Source organism: Armigeres subalbatus, chromosome 1, assembly GCF_024139115.2.
Source record: "Armigeres subalbatus isolate Guangzhou_Male chromosome 1, GZ_Asu_2, whole genome shotgun sequence".
NCBI classification, from domain to species: Eukaryota; Metazoa; Arthropoda; class Insecta; order Diptera; family Culicidae; genus Armigeres; species Armigeres subalbatus.
Genome location: NC_085139.1, coordinates 247,686,820 through 247,699,137, shown reverse-complemented (window position 1 = coordinate 247,699,137; position 12,318 = coordinate 247,686,820). Strand labels below are relative to the sequence as shown.

The window sequence follows — 12,318 nt, the reverse complement described above, 5'->3', positions numbered from 1 at the left end:
GGTATATAAGAGTCTTCTCCATTCGGCTCGGTCCATGGCTACACGTCGCCAACCACGCAGTCCATGGAGGGTCCAAAAGTCATCTTCCACCTGATCGATCCACCTTTGCCTGCTGCGCACCTGGCCTTCTTAAATTTTGCCCGTCGGATCGTTGTCGAGAACCATTTTCCGGGGTTACTGTCCGACATTCTGGCTACGTGCCCGGCCCATCGCAGTCGTCCGATTTTCGCGGTGTGAACGATGGATGGTTCTCCCAACAGCTGATGCAATTCCAGGTTCATTCGCCTCCTCCACGTACCGTCCGCCATCTGCACCCCACCATAGATGGTACGCAGCACTTTCTCCTTCAAAAACTGGCGCAAGTGCGCGTTGGTCCTCCACGAGCATCGTCCAGGTCTCGGGTCTGTAGGGGACTCACCGGTCTAATTAGCGTTTTGTAGATTGTTAGTTTGGTACGGCGGCGAACTCTATTCGATCGGAGCGCGTTGCGGAGTTCAAAGTACGTACGATTTGCAGCCACTATGCGTCTCCGAATTTCTGTGCTGCGCTACTTTTATGTCACCAGTGAGCCCAAGTACACAAATTCTTCTACCACCTCGATTTCGTCAACACCGATGCAAACTCGCGGTGGTGTGGCCTACATTGTCTTCTCTTGAACCTCTTCCTATCATGTACTTCGTCTTCGACGTGTTGATGACTAGTCCGATCCTCGCTGGCTTCCCTCTTCAGTCTGATGTAGGCTTCCTCCATCTCTCTCAAAGTTTCAGCCATATCATCTATGTCGTCGGCGAAACCAAATAGCTGGACGGACTTATTGAAAATTGTACCACTCGCGTTAATCCCTGCTCTTTCGTATTACCCCTTCCAAAGCGATGTTGAATAGCAAACACGAAAGACCATCACCTTTATTGTAACCCTCTCAGGGTTTCGAAGGGACTCGAGAATGTGTCCCTGAAACTCGAACTACGCGGCCATCACCCGGAATCCATCGTCGCTTTGATCAACCGTGTCAGTTTATCCTGGAAAACCTGTGTTCGTGCATTAGCTGCCACAGCTGGTCCCGGATCGATTGTACTGCTATGCGGCTTTTTGAAGTCGATGAATCAGATGATGTGGGTTAATGCTGTTATTCGCGGCATTTCTGCAGTATTTTCTGGCGAATGGCGATACACCTGGTCCGCTGTGGTGGAGCGTTCGCCCATAAAACCCGGCCTGGTACTTTGCCCCATCTGAACTCCCTTTGCAGTTAAAAGTGCTAGTCGACGGCATAAAATTTGGGAGAGTATTTTGTAGGCGGCGTTCAGCAAATGGATTGCAAGCGGTAGTTGCTACAATCCAGCTTATCGCCCTTTTGTAGATGTGGACAACATACGACACCTTCCATCCACTCCTGCGGCAAAACTTCCTCCTCCCAAATCTTTGTAATCAACCAGTGCAGCGCTCTAGCCAGTGCCTCACCACCGTGTTTAAATAGCTCTCCTGGTGGTTGGTCAACCCAGGGGCTTTGTTGTTCTTCAGCCGGGCCAATCTCCTCCTGGATTTCCTGGAGATCCGGAGCCGGTAGAATTATGTCCTGCGCGCGTTCTCCCAGGTCCATCACCATACCGCCATCTTCGTCTGCCACATCGCCATATCTGCTGTGTTCTTCGTAGTGCTGCCGCCACCTTTTGGATCACCTTCAGCCGCTCAAGGTTCGTAAGAAGGTGTTCCTGCTCATGTCCTTACACATATCAGGCTGTGGCACGTGGCCCTTTTACGTGAACGGTTTAACTTCTCATAGAACTTTCGTGTGTTCTTAGCGCGGTACAGTTGCTCCGTTTCTTCACGGTCTCGATCTTCCTGTTGGCGCCGCTTTTCCTCCGGAAAATCGAGTTTTGTCTGTTCCGCGCCTGTTTATATCAAGCTCTCCTTGCCTGCTCCTCGTGCGGTGTTACAGCAATCTCCCCTGCCCATGCTGCATTCTTCTCTTCCACTAACTGCTCAAGTATTCGCCGTCATACCAGTCGTTTTTCTGATCCAAAGGCACCAAAGTGCCAAGTGCGCAGCGGTTGTGGTGCTACCAATGGCGGATCGAATATCTCTCTCCAGCCATCTTCAAGAGTTGGGAGTGCCACTTCCAGCTGCTGCGCGTAGTCTTGGGCTAGTCTAACGTCTTGTAGCTGCCCAATGTTAAGCTGCGGCGTCCGACTCTCGACGCGTGTTGTACACCGTCGAGAGTTTTGAGCGCAGGCATACTGCAAACGAGGTAGTGGTCGGATTCAATATTCGCACTGCAACGTAAGTGCGGACGTTCGTGATGTCGGAGAAGAATTTACCGTCGATTATGAACGTGGTCGTCGATTTGGTTTTCCGTTTCTTGGTTAGGGTGGATCTCCATGTGGCCTTGTGGATATTTTTTGCGGGGAAAAGAAGGTGCTTCGACTACCATATCCGCGGGAGGCTGCGAAGTTTATGCATCGTTGGCCGTTGTCAGCCTCGATACGGTAGCAGACTATCCGGTCCTGATAGACTGGTCTATACATTTCTCCCTTCCTACCTGTGCGCGTTCCATGTCACCGATGACGATTTTAACGTTCCTGCAGTGGGCATCCATCGTATGTCTGCTCCAGCTGTGCGTAGAACGCTTCTTTATCGTCGTCGGTTCTCCCTTCGTGTGGGCAGTACGTAATGCTGATGATGCTATAGTTGAAGAAACGGGCCTTTAATCCTCAGCTTGCACATCCTTGGCTGCCACCCAATCACGCGTTGGCGCATCTTACCCAGCACTATGACAGCCGGTTCCTGCCTGTTGGTGGTGCCACAACTTTGGTAGAAGGTAGCCGTTCGATGTCCGTTTTTCCACACTTTCTGTCCTGTCCATCAAATTTCCTGCAGCGCCGGCCGACGTTTTGAAGTTGCGGGATGTAATTCATCGTAGATCATCCTGTCGTAAACTCCGCGAAACCTAGCGGACTTGCAAATTCCATGTTCCAAGCTTCCAATCGTGTTCCTGTATTCGTCGCTTAGGTCTTTGCCGATTATATCGAGTCGTATTATTTCTTATATTGTCTGTAATGATTGGTTTTCTAGGCGGCTTATTGGGCCTGTGCAAACCTCCTGTCTCGTCGGAGGGCCGTCGTGTCAGGGCTGTTTAGCGTCCCACCTAACAATTAGGGACTCTGGGTTTGTGCGTGCTTTGAGCGGCACAAGGTCGCTTTGGTGGGGCCTACTTGCGGATACATGACAGCTTTTTATAGAGGTTTAACAGGCCCACTCGTCAAACTCCCCCACCACATCCCAGGCAAGCCCCACAACTCGTGCAGATGGCCATGGGGAGGGATCGTCGCCCTTGGACATAGTCCCTGCTGCCCGCGATTCCATCCGAATACGACAGGGATTCCATCCGGAATACGACAGGGATTCCATCCGCAATCCGACAGGGATTCCATCCGGAATCCGACAAGGATTCCATTCGGAATCCGACAGGGATTCCATTCGGAATCCGACAGAACTTCCATCCGGAATTCAACAGCGATTCCATTCGGAATCCGACAGGGATTCCATCCGAACTGACAGGAATTCCATCCGGAATCCGACAGGGATTTTATTCGGGATCCGACAGGATTCCATCCGAATCCGACAGGATTCCTATCCGAATCTGACAGGGATTCCATCCGGAATCCGACAGGGATCTCCATCCGACCCGACAGGGATTTCCATCCGAACTGACAGGGATTCCATCCGACTCTGACAGGATTCAATCCGCAATCCGACAGGGATTCTATGCGTGAATTCAACAGGGATTCCATCCGGAATCCAACAGATTCCATCCGAATCCGACAAGGATTCCATACGGAATCCGATCGTTGGTTTCGGCATCCGAATTGACAGGGATTCCATCACCCGGAAACCGACAGGAGTTTTATTCGGAATACGACAAGAATTCCATTCGGAATCCGAAAGGGGTTCTATCCGGAATCTGACAGATTCCATCCGGAATCCGACAGGGATTCCATCCGGAATCCGACTAGGATTCCATCCGGAATCCGACAGGGATTACATCTGGAATACGACGGGGATTCCATCCGGAATCCGACAGGGATTCCATCCGGAGTCCGACAGGGATCCCATCAATCCGACAGGGATTCCATCCGGAACTAACAAGGATTCCATCTGAACTGGACAGTGGGATTCCATCTGAATACGACAGGGATTCCATTCGAAGTCCGGACAGGATTCCATCCGGAATCCGGCAGGGATTCTATCTGAACTGGACAGGGATTCCATCCGAATCCGACAGGATTCCATCCGGAATCCGACAGGATTCCATCCGAATCCGACAGATTCCATCCGAACTGATGAGATTCTATTCGGAATCCGACAGAAATTCGATACGAAATCCGACAGGAATTCCATTCGGAATCCAACAGAAATTCCATTTGGAATCCGACAGGAATTCCATTCGGAATCCGACAGGAGTTTCATTCGGAATCCGACAGGAATTTCATTCGGAATCCGACAGGAATTCCTATTCCCCGGAATCCGACCAGAGATTATCCGCAATTCAACAGGATTTTATCCGAATCTGACAGGGATTCCATCCGAATCTGACAGTGGATTCCCATCCGAATCTGACAGTGGGATTCCTAATCCGGAATCCGACAGGATTCCATCCGAATCCGGATACAGGATTCCATCCGAATCTGACAGGGATTCCATCCGGAATCCGACAGGGTTTTCATCCGGAATCCGACAGGATTCCATCCGAATTGACGAGATTCCATCCGAATCCGACAGGATTCCATCCGAATCCGACAGGGATTCCATCCGAATCCGACAGTGATTCCATCCGAGTCCGACAGGATTCCATCCGGAGTCCGACAGGATTCCATCCGGAGTCCGATAGGATTCCATCCGGTATCCGACAGGAATTCCATCCGAAATCCGACAGGGATTCCATCCGGAACCTAACAGGAATTTCATTCGGAATCCGACAGGGATTCCATTCGGCACTCGACAAGGATTCCATTCGAACTGGACAGGGAATCCCTCTGAACTAAACAGGGAATCGATTCTGAATCCGGGACAAGGATTCCATTGGAGATCCGACAGGGATTCCATCCGGAGTCCGACAAGAATACTCTTCGTACAAGAGTACAAGAATCGTTGTCAGATTCCGGATGAGATCCCTGTCGGATTACGGAAGAAATCCCTGTCGGATTCCGGATCAATTTTTTTCGAATTGCGGATGAAATCCCTTGCGGAATCCCTGTCGAATTTTGAATGAAATCCTTCTCGAATTCCGAATGGAATCCCCGTCGAATTCTGATTGGATTCCATTTGTAATATGAAATGGATTCCATCCATAATCCTTCATCCATCCGTAATTCGACAGGGATTCCATCATGAATACCGGAATATGACAGGGATTCCGTACGAAATCTGATACCGAATGGAATCCCTGTCGAATACCGGATGGAATTCCTGTCGGATTATGGATGGGATTCATTTCGGATTACGCATGGAATCCATTCAGAATTCGACAGAGATTCCATTCGAAATCCGACAGGGATTTCATCCGCAATTCGACAAGGATTTCATGCGGAATCCGACAGGGAATCCATCCGTAATCCGACAGGGACGGATCACGGATGGAATCCCTGTCGGATTCAGGATAGAATCCCTGTTGGATTCCGGGTGAAACTCTCATCGGTTTCCTGGAATGAATCCCCTGTCGGATTCCGGAATGGAACTCCCTCATCGGATTCCTTGAATGGAATCAAGCCAGTCGGATCTCCTGAAATGAAACTTCGTCGTATTCCGAATGGAATCCCTGTCGAATTCCGAATGGAACTCCCTGTCGGATTCCGGATGATGTCCACAAGTGTTTCGGATGGAATCGACAACGGAATCCACAATGATTCAGGACGGAAGATATTTGAAGGAAAAGAAGATTTTTGAGGAACAATGATTCTTGAAAAAATCCACCAGGAGTCCCGAGTTCTCAAAAACTCACGATGGAATCAACAGGGATTTCCGACGGATTCCAAACGCAATTTACAATGATTCGACATACAGAGATTCACGGGTATTTCTGATTTTTCTTAGGTCCAAATCATCAATAATTGTTCTCAAGTCAAATATCCCTTTCATAAGTTTCCCAAGAGTCCAACACTCGCCTATCCAATAGGAACTTGCAACCGACATGTTCGCCAAATACGACCGCCAATCGTTCAGGTTGAACTTGAACTTTTATCAACCTGTCTACCAGCAGCGCTCCAACGATCAGCAAACGTGAGTGAAAGGTCTTCACAATTCGCACTAAAGTGATTAATGACATGTGGGGGTCGAGTTCCATTCCAACAAAAGCAAGTATCAAGCATCAAGCAGATGCGAACAGGACAGAAACTGGTTTCGAGATATGCGTTGCCATGTTTTTCCTGGTCAAGTTTTCGGACGCTTTAGTGGTCGAACAATCGCGAGTTGCAAAGTCAGTGACGACGACGCATTTTATTTTAGCGAGAGTGACATTTGCGCCAAATATGGTTTTCACCCGGGATGGATTGCGATTCCGGTTTCGGTACCCAACCCGGGAGTAGGTCACGTGGCGACAGCAGAGGCGATGCGATGGAAGCGAAGAATGTCGTGAAATATAGCAAAGCAATCGCTCGTTCGTAAATACTTTGTCGACTGGGGAACCTCCTTTCGGATCCAAGGCAAACAAATCACCATTATCGATCAAACAAGCTCAATCAGCTCGGTCTATTTTCTCCACGCATCGCGAGCACAGAAGGTGATGTCCTCCTGAAGGCTGGAAGCTACGACTGCCAGCGGAATGAGATATTACCCTAATTGCCCTAATGTGATTTTGCCTTCTTCTAAAGCTGCGATTTATAACAAACATACGGTTCGCGTCTCACGTGCTCTAGCTCGTGTACTGGCGAGTGGTTGATGGATTGCAACAAACACAGAAACATGTCACGATTTCCCCATATTTGTCGCTCTGTGACGTCACCAGAATCAAGTTGTCAGGCGATGGCCCATTGATTTGTCGCTCCAAGACGACGACGGCGACGACGATTGTTAGTTCGAAACCGTGACGAGTTGTCACAGAGAAATTTGTACTTATCTTCGGGTATTTGAAATGGTAACCACCTCGCTGCGAATCATTTTATGTACCCGAGCTAAGACGGCGGCAGTTTGAATAGTTGAAAGTTCGCCCCCAAAGTAAGGTAGTTATCGAGGATGAAAGCATTTTTGCACGCGATCCGTTACGTTTGCGAAACGCTCCGGAATGGGTTATTTGGTTTGTTTGATCGATTGTTGTTTACCTCGTCGTGCCACGTCCTGGCGCTTTGAACTGGCTGCACTTGAGTCAATTTGGTTTACGAGCGCCGGCGGTTTGTGTGCCGTAAAAATAGGAAGAGGCATAAAGCACACAACAGTTTGTGCCATTTCGAGTTTCATAAAGGTAGAAACTAAACCAATTAACTTGGTAGTGTGATTGCGAATGATGTGCTATGAGAGACATTTAACTGAGAGTTCGTGGTCTATTTCGATTTACATACTCAATCTAGTTCAGCAATTTTGATTCTTTTGATGAGATTCGCACAACCGAGCACTCAGTTCGTGTCATTCTGCTGATATCTCAGCTAAAAAGTAATATCAACAAGAATTCACAAGAATTTCCAAAAAAAGGACATCCTCAGGAATTTATAAAGAGTCATAACAGAATCTACTTGAATCTGTGAGGTATTGCAGAAGGATTATCTCCGAAGTCCAAAAAGATTTCCGGAAGAGTCTACAATGAACAACACGGATATTCGATAGCAACAAGTATTTACGACAATATCCACATAGGATTCCTGATAGAATACACAAGGGACTCCTGAAAAAACGCACAACTCAAGTAACAATATCAGGGCAAGTAACACTATCAGGTATTCCTTATGAAATCCACAAAGAATTCCTGATGGAATCCACAAGGGATTCCTGGTGAAATCCACAAGGCATTCCTGATGGAATCCACAAGGGATTCCTGATGGAATCCACAAGAGATTCCTGATGGAATCCACAAGGGATTCCTGATGGAATCCACAAGGGACTCCTAATGTAATCCACAAGGGATTCCTGGTTAAATCCACAAGGCATTCTTGATGGAATCCACAAGGGACTCCTGAAGGAATCCACAAGGGATTCTCATTTTTTTTAGATTTGTGCTAACGTAAGAACTGTATCACACACACAAAGCGCGACGAGAGACTGGACCAGTACTGGAAAAGGTCGTGATCGTCATAAGACAGAGAGCAAAGTGCCTTTTTCTAATTCAGGCGACCAAATGACAGAATCGTGGATCCTTTGATCTACCTCTGCATGAAAGGCAGTCATGAAAGGATGTTGTGCTTTATTTTAAAATTAAAATCCATGTTATTTTAATAGATACATTTGAAAAATAGTGACTAGTCGATAAATTAATCATACTCCTTTAATTCACCAAGTTAAAAGTGGTAATAAACGCAAAAATTAAGCAGATATTGCACACTTTCATGCCCTGTCACGGAAGAAATATTTTTTGAGATTTTTGTAGCATGCCATTCATCCTTCGCGTTTCCATAGATACCGTGGATAATCAAATTTCGGACACACTCAAACTTCGGACGCTTCAATTCGTATGGAAAATTTTCTTGGAAATATTTCATCGAAATGTTTCGTCAAGCTGGATTGAAGGTTCATGTAGTTTTAGCTTGTTTTAGTATAGTTAGGCATTCTGAATGAGACATATTAAAAATAATGCGACGAATGATTGAAAGACAGCCTGGGCTGTGCAGTGAGAATTGTTTTCTATTTATTCTTCCGGTACTATAAAATCAGGTGTCCGAAGTTTGAATCTTTGTGTCCGAAATATGAAATCAAACCCCGTCGGTGTCCGAAGTTTGAATCAAGTACAGAAGCCGGACATTTTCATAAATTCGCAAACATTCTTCGCTATATCTTGCCTATATTGAATACGTAGCTCAAAGATGAATACTATACTTTGTTTGTGGATGGTGGATTTTCAACCGGTGTGATTTAAAATGTGAGTAACCAGGATTATTTTATACCAGAAAGTGCTTAAGCGTCCGAAGTTTGAGTTTGCACGGTATTGAAAGGTGCAGATTTGTAAACATCGCGTGACATCTCTCATTGAAAATGAGAAATTACAGTACTGGACTGGACACAACACTTATGGTTCTTACAAACGAAAAAGGATTTTTTTAAATTTACCTTTTTGTCGACCGGACAATAACACTTTTGTACTTGGCACGGTACACGTCAAAAAGAGATGGCATTCACATTATTTTTTGTTTCGTCAAGTTGAAAAGGGATGATGATATTGGCGCTTCGTCTTCGTCCATTGGCGGCTGTTCAGCGGTGGCAATGTACAAGGACTCCCAGGCGTTAAGTTGAGAATACTGAACGCATTTTATTAGGGCTTGGCTTGCTGCCAATCTATATAGTGTGGTTCTGGTCACTGGTGTGTGCTGCCATGCTCGAGCGTCATGGAACCTGTCGTTGTCAATCGCGTTCTTATGTTCTTTATAACGAACCTTCAGTTTTCGGCGTGTTTGACCAATATCATACACTGCAGGGCAGTCTTGGCATGGGATTTCGTATATTCCAGACATTTCTTCTCTCAGAATCGTATCTTTTAAAGCACATAAACGATCCTTCAAAGTGTTCCTACTTTTATAGACTGCCTGGAAACCATGCTGCTTTAGGGTAGCTTCTTGAACAGCGTTTGTCACCTTCTGCAGAAGGTGTAAGCTTAATTCTTCTAACCTCTTCCTTTCGGGCTGAAGTTTAGTGGCGTTCTGACGGTAGCCTTTTCCTTTCGTGTTTTTGAGGATTTTACGAACGAATTCGTCATCGTATCCGTTCTGCTTAGCTGCTTCGTGGATCTTCTTTTTCTCCGCTTCATTCTATCTTCTCCATTGGTATGCTGAACAACCGGTGCGCCATCGAGTGAAAAGCGGCTTGTTTTTGTGAACAGCCGCTAATGAACGAAGATGAAGCGCCAATATCATCATCCCTTTTCAACTTGGCGAAACAAAAATAATGTGAATGCCATCTCTATTTTGACGTGTACTGCAGCGGCAAGTACAAAAGTGTAATCGTCCCCTCATTTGTAACCAGTTGACCACGTCCCGTAGATGGGCAACATCGGAGCCCGGAAACCGGTCAATGGACAAAAAAGGTAAATTTAAAAAAATCCTTTAAAGTTTGTAAGAACCATAAGTGTCGTGTCCAGTCTCGCGTCGCGTTTTGTGTGTGCCACAAGGGATTCCTGATGGAATCCACAAGGGATTCCTGATGGAATCCACAAGGGATTCCTGATGGAATCCACAAGGGACTCCTGATGGAATCCAAAAGGGACTCCTGATGAAACCCACAAGGGACTCCTGATGGAATCCACAAAAGATTCCTGATGGAATCCACAAGGGATTCCTGATGGAATCCACACCGGATCTCTGGATGGAACTTACCATCAGGATTCCTGATGGAATCCACACGGGATTCCTGATGGAATCCACTATCGGATTCCTCTGGATGGAACTCCACACGGGATTCCTGATGGAATCCACACGGGATTCCTGATGGAATCCACACGGGATTCCTGATGGAATCCACACGGGATTCCTGATGGAATCCACAAGGGATTCCTGATGGAACCCACACGGGATTCCTGAAGGAATCCACAAGGGATTCCTGATGGAATCCACAAGGGACTCCTGATGGAATCCAAAAGGGACTCCTGATGGAACCCACAAGGGACTCCTGATGGAATCCACAAAAGATTCCTGATGGAATCCACAAAAGATTCCTGATGGAATCCACAAGGGATTCCTGATGGAATCCACAAGGGATTCCTGATGGAATCCACAAGAGATTCCTGATGGAATCCACAAGGCTGCGGATTCCCTGATGGAATCACAAGGATTCCCCTGATGGAATCCACAAGGGATTCCCTGATGGAATCCACAAGGGATTCCTGATGGAATCCACAAGGGATTCCTGATGGAATCCACAAGGGATTCCTGATGGAATCCACAAGAGATTCCTGATGGAACCCACACGGGATTCCTGAAGGAATCCACAAGGGATTCCTGATGAAATCCACAAGGGATTCCTGATGGAATCCACACGGGATTCCTGATGGAATCCACAAGAGATTCCTGATGGAATCCACAAGGGATTCCTGATGGAATCCACAAGGGATTCCTGATGGAATCCACAAGGGATTCCTGATGGAAAACCACAAGGATTCCTCGATGGAATCCACACAGGGATTCCTGGATGAATCCACAAGGATCCCTGATGGAACTCCACAAGGATCCCTCGATGGAATCCATAAGCGACTTCCCTGATGGAATCCACAAGAGATTCCTGATGGAATCCACAAGGGATCTCCTGATGGAAAACCAATAATAAGGGATTCCTGATGGAATCCACAGGGATCTCTGATGAATCCACAAGTGATTCTGATGGAATCCATCAAGGGGATTTCTGATGGAATCCACAAGTGATTCCTGATGAACCAAGATTCCTGATGGAATCCACAAGAGATTCCTGGATGGAATCCACAAGGATTCCTTGGATGGAACTATGGATTCCTCAGATGGAATCCACAAGGATTCCTGATGGAATCCAGCGCGATTCTGATGGAATCCACAAGGGGATTCCCTGGATGGAATCCACAAGGGATTCCTGATGGAATCCACAAGAGATTCCTGATGGAACCCCACAAGGGATTCCTGATGAAATCCACAAGGGATTCCTGATGGAATCCACAAGGATTCCTGATGGAATCCACAAGAGATTCCTGATGGAATCCACAAGGGATTCCTGATGGAATCCACAAGGGATTCCTGATGGAATCCACAAGGGATTCCTGATGGAATCCACAAGGGATTCCTGATGGAATCCACAAGGGATTCCTGATGGAATCCACAAGGGATTCCTGATGGAATCCACAAGGGATTCCTGATGGAATCCACAAGGGATTCCTGATGGAATCCACAAGGGATTCCTGATGGAATCCACAAGGGATTCCTGATGGAATCCACATGTGGATTCCCTCGATGGAATCACAAGGATTCTGATGAATCCAGCTAAGAGATTCCTGATGGAATCCACAAGGGATTCCTGATGGAATCCACAAGAGATTCCTGATGGAATCCACAAGAGATTCCTGATGGAATCCACAAGGGATTCCTGATGGAATCCACAAGAGATTCCTGATGGAATCCACAAGAGCCCTTCGATGGAATCCACAAGGATTCTCTGATGGAATCCACAAGG

At 46.9% G+C, this 12,318-nt stretch overlaps 1 protein-coding gene across 2 annotated transcripts in view; it reads right to left on the bottom strand.

Moving 5' to 3' along the window:
* The window catches only part of LOC134206411 (serine-rich adhesin for platelets), a 250,008-nt gene that overhangs the window by 166,392 nt on the left and 71,298 nt on the right, over window positions 1–12,318 (bottom strand). The window lies entirely within an intron of this gene.